Here is a 17,704-nt window from a genome sequence, read left to right on the forward strand (position 1 = left end):
TGCTTTGATTTTTCATCGAGTATTTTCGGTGGACGCAGGAGCACAGAAACCGTTTAATTATGTACATAATCTCGCAAAAAAAGAAACTAATCCTTTGTGGTGCGAGTTTTTCCGGGGAAAGCGCTCTTCTCGGCCCCTCTCCCCTCATTTTCGCCTAAATCGCTCGTATTTATCCGGGCCGCAGCCTTTCAATCTCGAGTGTGGTGTAAATTGGCATCCATTTGCATAAACATTAGTTTTCCGTACCTGAGAGCCGTGTTTGAGCGCCCGGAATTTTCTAAAATATGCGCATAAATATATCGAATCCTGATTACGGCATCTCGCCTAGTCGCTCATTAAAAACCGTTGCGCCGATTAGCATTCTTTATTGCTTGTTTGGCGTGTTTTCGAGCCACATACGAACTTGGAAGTTTGGAGACTTGGGGGCGACAGGTGGAGGGAAGATGTTTGTGCGGTTTTTGCTTTCTTAGGAAATGGCTGGGGGCTACATTGATATTTCCGATTTTCGGAGGCGGCAGTGGCGGCGGCTAAAACCTTCGTATAAACAACGTAAAGAGAATATCAAGCTAACGAGAGTGTGCGCTGAGCAAATGCCCTGGCGGTTAATAACCGTTGATCCGCTTAGTTATTTTCTTGTCTTTGCGCTCAAATGGACGCCGACATTTATTCTATATATTCATTTGAAGCTTCTTTCTGTCATTTTTTACTTCAAAATGTCCAGTTTCGTTCCAGTTAAAATATTCGTTTCTAGTTTGTTCCAGTTGTGAGTACGTTGTTAAACTTCTCTTCTATCGACACATTTTCCGCTTCCACACACTGTTCCGCCGCTACATCGCCTCCCCCATCCACCACATTCATCATCCCCTTTGTCCATATCGCGTTCGGCGTTTATCCGCGTAAAACTTAATTTCACTCCCCAGCTTTAATATTAATATTCCGGCTGTTAAACGCCGAGATACGGAAAGATGTAGCCGGGTCCATAAAGTGGCCGGCCAGCATTTTTATCTTTTAAAGTGGTTAACTCAGTGCCCCGGTATTTAAAATTTACGGCCGCAGCTTTTCAAAGCGGAAAACACTTGAAAACTAAATAATGCACCGCCGACATTTCCACGGCACACAGGTCGGTTTAATTTACGGCAATCAGGCCGCTGTCGAAACTCCGGAACGGAGAGCTTTCACAGCAAAAAACACGTCCGACCGGAAATAAAGCTTTTACTTATCTACATCTGCATAAATGATTCATCGCGAATCTCGCGCGCAAATTGCCTCGTCTGCCCGGAGCTTTGCTGATGGATGGACACGTCGAATGCAAGGACGACGGGGCGGAAAGCGCCGGAAAATTGCGAGGTGCGGTTCCGGGACCCGGGCCGCCGGAAAAAAGGCAAGTGGTGACGGCAAAAAGCGGAACAGGACGGGGCACCATGTGGGCGCGATGATGGGAGGTGACAAATCAGTTGGTCGGCAACTTTTGGGGTTTGGAGGGAGTGGAAATCGAGAGGAGAGCTTTCACTGGCTTGTTTGAGGGATCTATATGAACCGGCGATTGTTTTCTGAAATATTCAGGTTTAAAGGCAAATTTTTGAAATGTACCAAAATTTGCATAGGTACTTCATTTTGGAGATTCTGCCTAAATGAAGCCGAAAATAGCGTCTGGGGGGCTGAATCTACAAAATAAATCTCTTTGGTTAATTTTCAGGTATTGAAAATTTTTGTTTTTGAAAAAGTTGCCTAAAAATTCCCAAAAATATAGCGTGTTTATGGTTCCGGGTCAAGATTTTGGAAATATGCGGTTTGAAATGCATTTTTTTGCAATCTTTCAAATTGCCGTATTTCAATCGTGGAAAAATCGTAGAAGTTTGCTGAAAGTAAGTTCTGGATATCGAAATTTGCAAGAAAATATGTTTAGTTGAGTTTCGAGGGTCGAATTTCAAAAAAATCCTAAAAATTCTGATATTTTATTTGGGATTCTGGAAAAATGCTAGGAATTTTCAAAGAAATGAAGAGTAAATAGTTTGTTGAGGTCGAAACTAAGAAAAGAAATTTTATTGGTAATTTTCGACTGTGCTTGGGAAAAGTAAAAGGAAAAGTTGGTAACGAAATTTGGACGTTGGCATGGTTCGAATATTTTTTACCAACTTGAATCTCTACGAAGTTTCTTAGCGTCACGTTTGTCTCGAGACAATCACCTCAGTTTTTTCAAAAGTGTCTTCCAACGATCAATAAATCAACTAAAGCTGAGTACGTAGAAATGTAACGCTTACCTCAGACACTCCAGGTAACGCAAACCAACCTATAATTCGTCGAACCGACTCGCACAAATCACGCGATTGACAAATCCGGCAGCACCGAAGTCCCAATTTGACGCACCCCTACCGAAATTGTATCAGAATTCACTGAAACAATTATCAGCCTGGTATTATTCCGCTTTAGACACTCCTCCGTTCCAGCTAATCTAAAAGTAATCAGTGTGCTTTATGCGAACATAACTCTGTTTTATAGTTTTTTCTCCGTGTTGTAAAAACCCACCGCCAAATCTCATTAACCGTTTATTAAATTTTCCCAAAGCAAACACAACACCCCTAAAATGTTTAGAATTTCGTGAAAAATTGCTTTTCAAACCGGAATACATTCGTTACTCAAATAAAAATCAAATAAAACTTCCGTGAATGTAAACTGCGCCGAGTGCAACAGCTCCGGTCCACTAGGCAAACGAATAACGTCAAATGAGCCCCCGTTACGTTTAACATGACCACTTTTCATTCCTTCTCTATCAGTCCCAATTTTCCAGCATTCGAATCCAGAAAAACAGCAAAGCAAAATTTTCATCCGAAGCGTTGTTATGACTAGCAGCGAAATTGAACAGGTGTATTTTTGTATTTTTCATGGAGAAATTAAGTTTTTGTTACGCTTAATGGGGTTTATATGTTTGTTATAAATTACGTCAATTTTTTTTTTTATTTTTATTGTAGTCGAATTTTGGCGAAAATCATAAAAAATTGTCGTTCACGTCAACGTATTTTGTCCATTATTTGTATAACCATTTGACCTAATGCTAAGTAGTGGGTGTCGAGTTTAATTTGATTTTCTACGTTCTATGTAATTTGGACGTTACTGTGACATTTACAACTACTAATAACAGGTTTGAAATTTGATAAAACAACCACCTGTCGACCCTCATAACTGACACTGGACACTTTACATAATGTTTCCCCGAAAAGAATTATTTTTATAAAAGCTTATTTTTATAGTTACATAAATCGCGCAAACCCCGGTAAAATTAGACCGTTTTTTTAACCTACCCCCACGCCGCCACCACGACGGATTACCCCCCCGCTTAACACCTTATTGTGTTCGGTAAATCCGGCCGTCGATCCGTTTGTTTGTGCGGAGCGCGGTATTTTATTCATAAAATGCAAATCGTTGTTTAATTTAGTGTTAATGGAACCGTTTTAATAAAAAGCCCTCTTGAAAACGCGCGCGATAATTTATGAAAGGGCACGGAGAAAATTACTAGCGCGGCTCTGCCGCCAAATACCGAATAACTTTAACCACCGTATAAAATTTCAAACGTCTTTATTTATAGAAGTTTGAAATTAGTAATTCGTGAGGTCGCATAACAGGCTGTAATTTTAAAAGGGGGGGCGGCGTGGGGGCGGCCGGACGAGATCAAGTTTGTGAACGCGCATCTGTAATGAACGCAAGTGTAAACAGACAGTTTAATGCTGCGTGGAATTAGGATGGAAACCTTCCAGTGGCGGCGGCAACTTTCTACGTGCATGTAAGTTGGAGTTTTGGCGAGATGGCAGTTGCAGGAGCGGGGGCGGTGGGGATGGGTGGGGATTGTGTTCGAAATCTTGTAGATGGCTGGTGCAGGAGACAGTGGTTGTGGATAAGAGTTGTATGTATCAGAGTTTCAAAATATATACAGATTTTTGAGTGACGTTGAAATAAATACGCAGTGACGTATTAAAAGTGTATAATGAATCTATCTCTTTATTGTTTAAAAATTAAAAGTTAATTGATAGTTAATCCTGTATTGTGTACATCGTTTTCGACGGGATTAAATTTTAATTAATTCAATTCGAACAAAACGAGCATTAATTTAATAATAAATTAGATTACAAAAATAGTACTGAAATTTTGTCAAAAAGTTGGGTATTTATTTATTGATTTATTTATGCTACACATTGCTGAATTTTTTATAAATATGTTTGCATATATTTCAAGCCATAGGCGTCTCATGCTGTTCCCCTAAAAGGGTTGTAGCAGTATTACCGAATTAACAGATTATTCAGATTCAAATTACAACTGTTAGTTTCCAAATAGCATTCATCATTTATTTAGAAATGTACAAAAAATATGATGGTATTTTTGTGTCGAAATACAAAATAATTACCAACGCCTGAAAAAGCTTAGTACAAACTGAACTATTTATTTTTCAGTAATTTATCACACTGTAAAGTTTGGACAACCAATTGAGAAAGTGGTGCGACAAGGATGCCCGCTAGGTCCCAGACTCTTCACTGATATCTTAAATGATGTTCATGAAAGACACACAGTCTGGGGATTTGGTGGAGGAAACTAGGAAATTACCGAGTTTAATGCATAGGATAACTTGGTAGTTGCTAGGAGCGAGAGTGAAAACAAAAATTTGTTAAAAACATATAAGAAAGCTTGGCTGACTGATAGCAGAAAATGAAGCTAACAATGTGTCTTACGAGGTTGTTTCCCTTTTTTCATTTATCTTGATGAAAACTTCTTAGGACACGTCAACTAATTTACGTAAAATTTATTACATAAAGCTTCCCATATTTTTCATTTTTATATTCCGAACTTTGTGCGCATTTTCAGCGCTCAAAGATTTTATTATATTCTAACCCTGACGATCCATCTAGCAATAAATTGTGTCTACAAATCGTGCACTTATTAAGGCTACTGTTATCGAGGAATTTCGTTTTAAAAAATTTCATATAACACTCACACCGCCAGCCAGACTCATCTAAACGTTGAATTCCTGGTAATATTGCACCGACTTTAAACTTTATAAGGAACATTGTTGTCTAGACTTCTGTTATAAGCTTGCAACAATGGTTACTTTGTTACAACGTACTTCTTTATTAAACTCGTTTTTAACGATTGCAGTTTACGCTGTAATGATACATTGTTACAGTTTTGAAAATATGAAAGGGTCGTGGTTATATTTAACAATATAAAAATTTGATATAGTTTGTGTTTAAAGTTTTAGTGGTGGAGGATGTGATACATGTGACCTTTTAAAGCAGTTGGGGTTGAATTAAACGATTATATTTCTGTTAAAATAGCGATATGTAAATAATGCGCTGTAATAAATAATAAATAAACAAATATCATTTATTACCGATATATTTATTTGCAAAAAAAAACGACTGTTTGTAATAGATGTGTTATTTATACATTTTTCGATAAAACAAATGTTCAGATCAATGACTTAATTAACTGAGTAATTATTATTAATAGGAATTAATTAACAGATAAATCATTATTCATTGAGAAAAGCGTGGGAAGTTAGCTTAGTAAGTGCAGTTCGTAACCCTTCTTGATCCTCTCATCTCGGATGGTGTAAAATTGCGGCTCTCTATGTGATCTGCTCGTCGTTATCGCGGCAGTGGTTATAATTAACCGATTTAAAACACACAAAAAAAACTGATTGTCGCTGAAAATATATACTTCCATCCTCATATTTAAAATCGAACGACTAGTTTGCCTACTCTTCGTGGGATTCGATTATGTGTAAGTGTCTCTTTTTCAATCAGTAGGAAATAAGATGCTAGCGGATTTTTCATTAGATTTCTGAATCTTTGCTTTAAAGTCTTGCATTTCAATCGTCATCTTTAACCATAAATTCATGTTATAGCGCAAAAGAAAGAGTGATCGGTTATGTGTCGAAGTCACGTGTGAGATTAAGTTTCCAAGTAATCTCCTCTCACGTATTGAATAGTCTCCGCTTCAAGCATGTTAAAATTGCCGACTTTTTTCACAAGTCTTGTTAATAACCCTCGTACTCGTACGTCTATTTAAATTTCAGTCATAATTCCGTTTTTCCACCCCCGAAGGTCTGCCACGTTTCAGTTTTCTTAGATATTGAAACATGGCTGTCTGAGCATCCAGCAGTTCATCTCCGCTGTCGTACGTCACATCTCGTGTATATTACAGCCGAAGCCGTCAGTTATATTGCCGCTCACCACTCCATCGTCCTTTCTTTCGCGTTTTCGCGCCGCCACCTTCTCGCCGCCCCCATTACATTGCAATACCCGCCAACATAACTGCACATCGCATGTTTACTTGTCTATAACATGGCGCTTCTGCCGCGATCTGCGAAGTCTCCTCGCATCACGGACCGCCCAGGTCCGGGTCGTTATTGATTTCGCCTGCGGTAAGAGGGCGAAATTTCTGCCACACTGACACACATTAACATAGACATCGCTTATTTTCGTTACGGCACGAGGTCTGACGCCCGTAAAAAACCGAAAGCGTTATTGTAGGCGCATCCGCTTAGATATGCGCTGTGTGCGTGTAGGTAATCTCCCGTCGTGACACTTCCATTTGTAAGAGTTTTTTAGTACGCGCCGCCAATGGAGTTGCTATTTTCGGCGAGAGAATACAAAGAGAAAAATTCTACAGTTTGGAGGTGTCTGCTTTGAAGTCGCGCTTGTTTGCGCTAATCCCGCTAATTTGGTAATTGCGTGTGGTTTCGGATGCGGACGGAAACGAACGCTGGTTAATATTTTATGGCGTGGGGGCGGCCGAGGGGCGGCGGGAATTAAGCTTTCAAAGCTTCTTGACGAGGGGTCATTTATGATTTATGGAAAACATGCAGAGATTTGGTCTGTTTTGGGGAAAAACATGTGGCAGATTAGATGTCGGCGGTGACATGTTCGTCGGGGCATGATGTGCATTTAAAAAATGTGGCCGGGAGGAGGATCGATAAGGGAGGCGCTGGAGGGATGGGGAGGTTTATTTAAAGCATTGGGACACAATGGAGCGTCTCAGGTAGAAGACTGAAGTGTCCAGTGTGACCTTTACGGGCCCAGAAATGTTCAACTGGATTAAAAAAAAATATTTTTTTGTTTCGCTATATAAAAGTAAAGAAAATGTGAACTCAGGTCGATGGTTTTAAGTGCAAAATACGACGTTTCTAATTAAAGTCTTAATTTAAAGCAAAAAAAGTACATCGCACGAAATATATAAGTTAAATACAGAAAAAAAGTTAATTTTCTTTGAGAACCCTATCATTTTAGCGGAATCACCAACATTGTATGGACAACTATTGCGATATTTTAAAAATTCCATTATGAAAATGAATATTTGAAAAATCTTGTTTCAAGACTTAATACGCTGTTTTTGGATTCAGCTCATGGAGATCTATATTTCAGATTTTTTTCTAAAAAAAAATATGAAATTTTTGACCTTTTCCTCAACGTTTTGAAAAATTATCAATAGGAATTCTTTTACTGAGTGTGAATGCCGGAAGTTATTTTCGACATATTTTTTTCGAAAATGCTACATTTCTTCAGAATCGCTAATATGATCTAGACAATTTTTGGGATATTTTGAAAATTTCGTTATGAAAGTGAATATTTGGAAAATCTTAGTTCAGGACTATTAATACCCTATGTTTCTGGATTCAGGTCATGGAGATCTATATTTTAGATTTTTTTCTGGGTGTTTAAATGGCTTCGGGAAGAGCTCAATTTTTCAAAAAATTTTTACCTTTTTCTCAACATTTTGGATAATTTCCAAAAGGAATTCTTTTGTTGAGTGTGAACTCCAGAAGTTATTGTCATCATAATTTTTTCGAAAATGCTACGATTTCTCCAGAATCTCCAAGATGATATAGACAAATTTTGGGGTATTTTGAAAATTTTATTATAAACGTGAATATTTGGCAAATCTTGGTTCGGGACTATGAAAACTCTGTCTTTTTGGATTGACCTCATGGAGATCTATATTTCAGATTTTTTTCTGGATGTTTAGACGACTTCGGGAAGAGCTCAATTTTTCAAAAAATTTTTACCTTTTTCTCAACATTTTGGAAAATTTCCAAAAGGAATTCTTTTGTTGAGTGTGAACTCCAGAAGTTATTGTCGGCATAATTTTTTCGAAAATGCTACGATTTCTCCAGAATCTCCAAGATGATATAGACAAATGTTGGGGTATTTTGAAAATTTTATTGTAAGCGTGAGTATTTGGCAAATCTTGATTCGGGACTATTAAAACTCTGTCTTTTTGGATTCACCTCATGGAGGTCTATATTTCAGATTTTTTTCTGGATGTTTAGACGACTTCGGGAAGAGCTCGATTTTTCAAATATATGAAATTTTTAACCTTTTCCTCAACATTTTGGAAAATTATGAAAAGGAATTCTTTTGTTAAGTGTGAACTCCAGAAGTTATTTTCGGCATATTTTTTTCGAAAATGATACGATTTCTCCAGAATCTCCAAGATGATATAGACAAATTTTGGGGTATTTTGAAAATTTTATTATAAACGTGAATATTTGGCAAATCTTGGTTCGGGACTATTAAAACTCTGTCTTTTTGGATTCACCTCATGGAGATCTATATTTCAGATTTTTTTCTGGATGTTTAGACGACTTCGGGAAGAGCTCAATTTTTCAAAAAATTTTTACCTTTTTTTCAACATTTTGGAAAATTTCCAAAAGGAATTCTTTTGTTGAGTGTGAACTCCAGAAGTTATTGTCGGCATAATTTTTTCGAAAATGCTACGATTTCTCCAGAATCTCCAAGATGATATAGACAAATTTTGGGGTATTTTGAAAATTTTATTATAAACGTGAATATTTGGCAAATCTTGGTTCGGGACTATTAAAACTCTGTCTTTTTGGATTCACCTCATGGAGATCTATATTTCAGATTTTTTTCTGGATGTTTAGACGACTTCGGGAAGAGCTCAATTTTTCAAAAATATAACATTTTTAACCTTTTTCTCAACATTTTGGAAAATTATGAAAAGGAATTTTTCTGCTGTGTGTGAACACCGGAAGTTATTTTCGACATATTTTTTTCGAAAATGCTACCATTCCTCTGGAATCGCTAACCAGATATAGACAATTTTTGAAAATTTCATTATGAAAGTGAATATTTGGAATATCTTGGTTCAGGACTATTAATACCCTATCTTTTTTGGATTCAGCCCATTGAGGTCTATATTTTAGACTTTTTCTGGATGTTTAGACGGCTTCGGGAAGAACTCAATTTTTCAAAATTATGAAATTTTTGACCTTTTCCTCAACATTTTAGAAAATTATCAAATGGAATTCTTTTGTTAAGTGTGAACTCCAGAAGTTATTTTCGGCATATTTTTTTCGAAAATGCTACGATTTCTCCAGAATCGCTAACATGATCTAGACAATTTTTGGAATATTTTGAAAATTTCATTATGAAAGTGAATATTTGGAAAATCTTGGTTCAGGACTATTAACATCGTATCTTTTTGGATTCAACTCACGGAGATTTTTATCTCAGATTTTTTTCTGGATGTATTTTTTGATAACTTCGGGAAGAGCTCAATTTTTCAAAAATATAAAATTTTTACCTTTCCTCAACATTTTTGAAAATTATCAGAAGGAATTTTTTTGTTGATTGTCAACTTACTACAGAAGTTATTTTCAGCAAAATTTTTCCGAAAATGCTACCATTTCTCCAGAATGGCTAACATGATATAGGCAATTTTTGGGATATTTTGGAAATTGTATTATGAAAGTGAATATTTGGAATACCTTGGTTCAGAACTCTTAATACCCTATGTTTCTGGATTCAGCTCATGAAGATATATATTTTAGAATTTTTTGTAGAAGTTTACAGGACTTCGGGAAGAGCTCCATTTTTCAAAAATATGAAATTTTTTCCCTTTTCAATACACCTCGGTGTGAAATTTTTGAGATATTTTTAATTAACAATAAATTTTGGGACAAAGTCAGAATTTCAATTAAAAGAAAAACAACTCGTTTTTAACGCCTGTAGCCCTAATAGTAGATTATTCTGTGTAATAAATAAGTTTTGATGTTGACACAATCATGTAAACAGTGACCCAAATTAATAAAGCATCTAATAAACAATTTGGTGTAAATTGCTTATCGCTTACGATATTAGTGAATAATTTAACATAAATCGGGCAGTATTAATTTTGTCAATTTCACCAACTGGCATTTAATGTTCACTATAATGGTGTGAAATTGTGAACTGGCGTCTGTTAATTTTCAATTAAAAGTGGCATTCTTCGGTAAAATTCAGCGGTGTTTACCCAAGCATTGATTAGAAGTTGACAGTTACATTTTGAGGTCCAATTTTTAAAAATCATAGTCTATTGTAGCTCGTTTTGATTCGAGGTAATTCACTTTCAAAAAATTAATTTAAACTAAACTTTTACAATTTTCGTTTTAGTTTTAGTATAAAAAATATATTCCATATCTCCACTGAAGCACCCTGCAAATATTTGGACGCTAGAGTAATAAGTTAATTTTTTATCGTTGTAAAAATATCTGCCAACACATTTGCTCACCACTAAACTATCCTTTGAAAAAAAACACAATATTTTAAAACCTCCTCCCGCCGTCTAAAACTTTTAAGTGTTCCGAAACTCCTCGAAAAAACCTCTAATAAACAATCCAGCAACTGCCGGCCCCATCACTTATGAATATTTTAGCTCCAACTCTCAACTCCTCAAATCGTCATAATAAATTTTACAATGTAGGAAGAACTTAAATTGCTCGTTAAATATGACGCCGTTTACTTTTCATAAACAAACCGCCTCCGGCCTTAAAATAGAACTCATAAATTACGACTCCTCAAAATAGAAATATCATAAAGTAAACAACTATTAATTTTACAACTTCCAAAGAAATTTCCAACTAGCCCTCGGTAAACAGCGCCATTTGCATCCAGCCCGCGGGGCTTTTTTTTAAAAAATAAAACAGCCCGTTATGCAAACGTCGCTTTTATATCCCGAGCCGCCGAAAGAGCCACGATGACACTTGAGCGGCCAAAAATAACCGAAATATCGCTCTCATCGAAAATTCCACGCCACAAAAGCAACGTCAAATTTTAGCGGCTCGATCGACTGATCTAGTGGACCGACTCTATGGTCAAAAAGCCCGCCGGAATTGCTATTCGAGACGGCCCTTTGAATCCATGTAATTTATCCCGAATGCGCTGCACCTATCTGTACTTCACATGCACTTCACACCACCCAATCGATTGGTGTTGGCTACATAAATTACGGCTAAATGGGATATTCTAATTAAGGAACCGTGTACCGAGTGGCCTAGTTTTTAACAACGGTGTACAACAATGGAAGCCACTTTTATTAGTTATTGAACTGTGACTGTTTGTCGAAACAGAGACAAGAATGCGAAAGGGAATGAAATCTAATAGTATCTTCCAGCAAACCGGACACGGTCTCGAGGCCCCACTTGACGTTATACCCCGAAAGGCTATTAAAAGCAGCCGAGACGAGCCACTTTCGCGGGAGTTATTTGTACGTTATTGGAATGATCCCTTTGAACCCGGCGTAATTTAGCCCGAATGCAGTCCACCTATCTGTCCCCGACATGCACTTCACACCACCACCCAATCGATTATTGATGGCTACATAAATTGCGGCTGTATGGGGTAGATAACGTGTCCTCATCGCAACGCGGCGGATCTTCAGCAGTCCGGACACAAATTAGCCGCAATTACATCAGTTGCAAATGCAGAATTACCTACTCCTGGCGACCTACAAACGTCCGAACCAGTCGATAAAGCTCAGGAACATGTGTGCAAATCAAATTTATTACATGCAGACCTGAGATAATCGCCGTTCGGTTTTAATTAGTTCGAGTGGGGAAAAAGGGCGATTGCGGGCGAATGGCCGCCATTGACGTGATATTGTTCCGGTTTTATTAAAAAGTCCGGGATCTGTGTATGGAGAGAGGTGTTTAAGCGAGCTAACGTTTATTAAATTAAATATTCCCGGAGCGACGGCTTACGCAAAACTTGGAGGATAAATTTAATCAAAGATCATACAAGAACAAGCCCTGACAATGGATGAAGTGGGAATAAAGGAATTTTTACACGGGGATGAAAGGCGATTTCTCGCGAGGCGGGACCCAGCACAATGGGAGGGGGCCACAGGCGGCTGAAAAAATATTAAGTCGGATTCGTGCCGTGATTTGCATCCGGAGAAAAAGCCCGAAAGTGTATACACAGTTCTAGAACTTTAATCGCCTCAATTTTAGATGTCCAACTAGGAAATAAATGTCTACAAGTTACTTTCGACGCTCGCAGTCGTTTTTCAATAACGGAACCACCTGTAGAAGAACGTCGATGCACTATTTTTGTCCAAATATTGTGATGGGCTTAGCTCCGAAAATAGACAAGATTAACCTTTCATGCTACAACACTAAAATCCCTGAACCTAATCAATCTCCATCTAATCCACCTCAGACCTCTTCATCTCCTTAAAATAATTTTTGTTGTCCTTGAGATTCCGCTCGTGTAGGTTAATGTTTATCCGAAGTAGGATCCATGATGAACTCCGCACCGTAGTAAGCAGTCCTCGTTAGGTGTACCGTCCCGAGGTTAAGTAGAGCGTGAAGCGATTGCCGCCGCCGGTGTAGATATCGGTTGGTGGCGGCGTCGCCGCCGCCGTGTAGGGCGCTGAGAGCAATACTGTGTATCTGTCTCGTCCGTAATGGAGATAGTTCCACTAACGCCCCACTCGGGTATATGGCTCGTGATTTTGATACGATGATGTATCCATAAAAGATATCTAAACACGTCTCGAGTTATTGTGAAATGTGCGCCTTCGCCCTTGCCGAAAAACCGTCGCCAATTTATCCCCGGGATAAAGGGTTCGCTGGAAATATAGCGGGTGATCATCATAAAGTCATTGTACGGGGGCACATTTATTTCAATGGCGTGTGGAGATCACAAAAGGCGCGATTTTATTTATTGCAAGCTGCGTAGGTACGTAAGTGCGAATAATCACGCATGAGGACTCAACTCAGTCGGCTGTGGGAGTTAATAGGTCGTTAAACGAACTTTGACACCGCTGTAGACGCGTTTCGCCAACAGCGTTGGCACCCTCAACATCTGCGTCGCACACACTGTGTTTAATCCAGAAATTGCAAGTTATTAGTGAATAATTCACGTCGAAGCTCTATTAATGCATGTTTTTCACGAAGACATCCACCTGACATTCCTCGGGTCGAAGCAGCCGACTTATTTACATTTTTTCGGCTGCCAGTTTCATTAACGTTGCGTGAAAGCACGGTGTTTGTCGGGAAAGAGACGCGGAAGAGCGCCGGAAACGCGCCGGAATGCCGAGAGAAGACTTCTTTCCTTTTCGACTCAAAGGATAATTCCTTCGTCGAGAAAAATTGCACGAGTGGACGTTCGTATGTGCATGTTCAGCAAGTCGGACATATTGCTGTTGTTCTGCACAAGTTTCACTCGTAAAATTTCGTGTTTCGGTACGAAATTATGTGCTTTATTACAGCGGTTCATGTTGCTAAAATGAAACTTAGGGCGTCCGTCGGGGCTCCGGGCTATAAAGGGGATGCAGTAAAGGCTTGTTGCGAAGGTCAAGCGGTTAGATTAAATTAAAAAGGAACAAATGATGGAATACTTTGTGGTGATTGCAGATCGTGAAGTTCGGTTCGGTTTGAACGTGTTGCGACCTGTTGCGAACAGATGACGGGTGTACAAATGAATGTGGGAAAGGGTGGTTTCTTTTAATTTGCACGGTCGAAGTCTTGGGTATTTTCATAGTTCTAAATTTTCAAATTTTCGTGCTTATAGGATATTAAATAAGCATTTTCTAAAAGATGATGCGTTTGTTTGATCTCGTCAGGTGGAAATTTTGGAAATCTGGAAATGGGGATTTATAAAACATTCGAAATCTGGAAATCTGCAAACTTCACTTGACCTGAACAATACTGAACATATAGAAATTTGCAAATTTAGAAAACTGAACTTATATCAGTTGGATATATGGAAACCCGGGAATTTGGACAGTTGACCTAAAATCTAAAAGATTTTGATTTTCACTTATCTAATTCTGGTTAGATCAGTTCTTCAACGCGCTAGGTTAAGTCGGGTTCACAAATTTTTAGAATTTCAATTTTTGGATTTTCAAAATTTTAAACTTCTACGTGTTCAATTTTCAAAGGTTCCAAATTTCTAGAGTTCTAATTTTTCAAATTTTCGTGCGTATAAGATACTAAATATTTTTTCTCGTCAGCTGGAAATTTTGGAAATTTTTGAATAACGTGGATTTATAAAACATTCGAAATCTGGAAATTTGTAAATTTCACTTAACCCGAATATCTAGAAATCTGGAAATTTAGAAAGCTGTACCCCTGGATATATGGAAAGCCGGGAATTTGGACAATTGACCTAAGATCTAAAAAATGTAGATTTTCACTTCAAATTAGAGCAGTTTTCCAAAATTTCTAGGTACGGTCAGATTCGGTCAGATTTCCAAATTTTCAGAATTTTACGTTTCAGAATTTTCAAAATTCTACGTGTTAAATTGTCCAGTGTTGCAGATTTCCAAAGTTCCAAAGTATCGTGCTTATAGCATATTAAATATTTTTTAACAGATGATGTGGTTGTTTGATTTCGTCCGCTGGAAATTTTGAAAATCTGGAAATGTAGATTTACAAAACATTCGGAATCTGGAAATTTGCAAATCTCACTTCACTTCGATTCCGTCAAAAAATTACCGAAAATTCCGAATCTGTGTTTACTTACGCCATATTAAGGAAACAACTCTGGATTTACGAAAAAAATTGAAATCGTCAAAATGGTCATTGAACTTATAATAAACTTTTAATTCCTGTGTTAGTTTCTTCAAATATATAAGGCCATAAAAGTTTTTTTTTTGTGAAATAAATATTTATAAAATCAATTTTTGCCCCGGCGCATCCACCATTTTTATATCAAAATTTGAAGTTGGCCAAACTGATCGTAAAAATGAAATTCTTATCCGAAATTTTCCCGGGATCACGAATCTCTGCTTATTATCGTCACATCTCATCAAATAACGACAAAAAAATGTGGGCATAAAATTAAAATTTGTAAATCTCCCCCCAAAGAGATCGTTTATCATGCTTCAAATCTGCGCTTGCTTTGTAACGTTTAGATGACGTACGCCCCGATTTGTAGTAGAATTGGCTTTAAGATAATCAAATCAGCATCTTTTACCTGCCTTCTCTTTTTATTTTGCCCTAAATTCGTTCGTTTCCGCATCCTTTTAAACGAACGATATTTGCTAAACTTCTTCATGATTGTTTTAAGTTGCTCAAGACTAAACTTTCAGATTCCTTGTACTCTTCCACCCGTGACTTGTTTTTCCTTCTCGTAGCTTTGCAATGTTAATACAACACAAATAGAACAGGGCTCAAACAAAACCTACCTTCCACGCTCTTTCCATTAATTCTTATCACAGCAACTGATTCCAGCTAACCGCAATTTATTCCTCAACAGGTCATGATCCGGCGTCCAAACTTATCATCATTTATCCCTGCGCCGAAATTTGAATTCCTGCCCTTTCCCCTACTTAATGCCGCGTTATGACACGTAATGCCCCGGCGTGGCGTCCGTCATGAAAAACGGTAATTGTTGTGTGCCAGCGCGGAAATAGGAAACATTGTATGTGAAAACATTTAGGCGAGGAAAACACAATTCCCGGGCTGGCGAACACGACGAAACTCCCGTTATTTATACAGGAGGTGTTCTCTTACTCGTTACAAGAGGAGATCTTTACTGCCGGCGTCGAGCAATCTGGCACTAACAATGCCAGTAATTGATAGCAATAAATGACATTTCGCTAACAAGCGACATGCGACACTCAATTTGTAGTTTTGCCGCCGCCTCCGCGTTTCTCTCGTTTCCCGACTCCCACTATTAGTCAAATGCGCCCCATCTCGCGCCGGGACGCCCCGAGGGCACCGGCGCCCGCCCCAATTAGGCCCGTTTTAAAAAGCGCAACACGTGACGAACGGCTTAATTAAACCGAACCATTTTTCACGGATTTTTAAAAATCGTTTTTACATATATCGGGGCCAACTTCATTCGAATACGCTCCGTCGACTTATTCGTCAACGTACAATAATATGTGTAGGAAAATTGATACACTTCGATGTAATGACAGACGTGTGACACTCAATTCGTCGCTTCCCCTTCGCACTATTAGTCAAATTCGCCCTGCCTCACACCGCGACGCCTCTGAAAGCAGTGGCGTGCGCCCTAATTAGTCACATTTTAAGAAATCACACTACGTGACGAACGAATTTATCCTAATTAGTCGCAGCCGAGGGTGTGTGATGAGTAGGGCGAATAAATCAACTTATTCACTAGGATGCGACGTGAAAAACAAAATTTTCATTTTGTCGTTATCGATGCATGGATGGACTTGGTTATTGCGTTGCGGGTTTAATTAATGAAAAGCGATAACGGCGAGCAGATGAGCGGCAAATGGCGGTAGTGGCGGCACTATATTACGCAGGAGGTGAATTGTAGTTCCGGAAAAATCCAACATATTTAGTCGGTTTCCATATTTGAATAAAAACTTCGACTAGATTACACAAAAAGCTACTCTCGTATTAGAGGTAATGCTAATTCGGGTCGTGCTGGTGGCGAAATTGCATAAAGCTACGTGTAAACAAAGCTGCGTATTTGTCTTGTTCGGTGTGGGTTTTTTATGTCTCGGCTTCGCCTCGGGATGCAGCTCAGGGACAAACATTAAGTCCCATTATGTGGCGGTTTTTACTTGTTTGAGTACAGTCTGCTGAGAACAAAAGTTGACATTCTTCCCGTTTTCCATTAACACCACTAAATAAACTTTTATCGTTTCGTTTGTAATTCCGTAACGACCAACATGTTTTATTTTCGCCATTATACGCTGAATTACTCATTCCAGTACAATGCAATAAAAGCTGGATGAAAGTCGTTAAAATGAATCGCTTTGCACTTTCTTCGGATGTTATTTTGCACATGATTTCATTTAATTTTCAGTGGTTAGGTGAAAAATAACCAACAAGAATTTAATCGCATTTTTCTGGCTTGAACAAAAATGGAAACCGGAAAACAGATTTGACTCGAACTGGATAAGCGAAAATCAAAATTTGTCAGTTGTCCAAATTTTCGGGTTTCCATATGTTCAGTTCAGGGTAGTTCAGTTTTATAAATTTCCAGTTCGAGATATTCGGGTCAAGTGAAATTTCCAAAATTTCCAGCTGGCTAAATCAAACAAGTACATTTTTCAAAAAATATTTAATATCCTAAAAGCACGAAATTTTGAAAGTTTGGAAATCTAGAACCCTGGAAAATTAAATAGTAGAAGTTCGAAATTTTGAAAATCCTGAAACGTGAAATCCCGAAAATTTTAGACCTGAGATAAATTTCCGCATTTTCCAAAATTTCCAGCTATCGAGACCTAATAAGCAAATCTTATTTTAAATGCTTAATATTTAATATCCTATAAACAAAAAAATTTGAAAAATTATGCATCAAGGCAAAAATTAATTTTGTTTCGCGAAATCTTAAGGAACCTATTAAGAACTTTATGTCTCGATATTCGAATAAATTAACACGGGAATCAAAAATTCCTATAAGTTCAATTAGCGTTTTTGACGGTTTTTTTTCCTAAAACCAGGGTT

General features: G+C 37.9%; 1 protein-coding gene across 8 annotated transcripts in view; it reads left to right on the top strand.

Annotated features, from left to right (window-relative positions):
• Positions 1-17,704, top strand: part of Ten-a (Tenascin accessory) — a 250,510-nt gene that overhangs the window by 81,915 nt on the left and 150,891 nt on the right. Inside the window, exon 1 of one of the 8 annotated variants that reach the window (XM_064071910.1) lies at positions 3,768-3,778. The exons of the other annotated variants lie outside the window; for them this stretch is intronic. The gene's annotated coding sequence lies outside the window, so the exon portion shown is untranslated. Of the gene's footprint in view, positions 1-3,767; positions 3,779-17,704 lie in introns of those variants that run through there. 8 annotated transcript variants of the gene reach the window in all.

Source organism: Zophobas morio, unplaced genomic scaffold (genome assembly GCF_036711695.1).
Source record: "Zophobas morio isolate AGI-343-1 ecotype UQ-CSIRO unplaced genomic scaffold, CSIRO_AGI_Zmor_V1 ptg000041l, whole genome shotgun sequence".
In the NCBI taxonomy this organism is placed as follows: Eukaryota; Metazoa; Arthropoda; class Insecta; order Coleoptera; family Tenebrionidae; genus Zophobas; species Zophobas morio.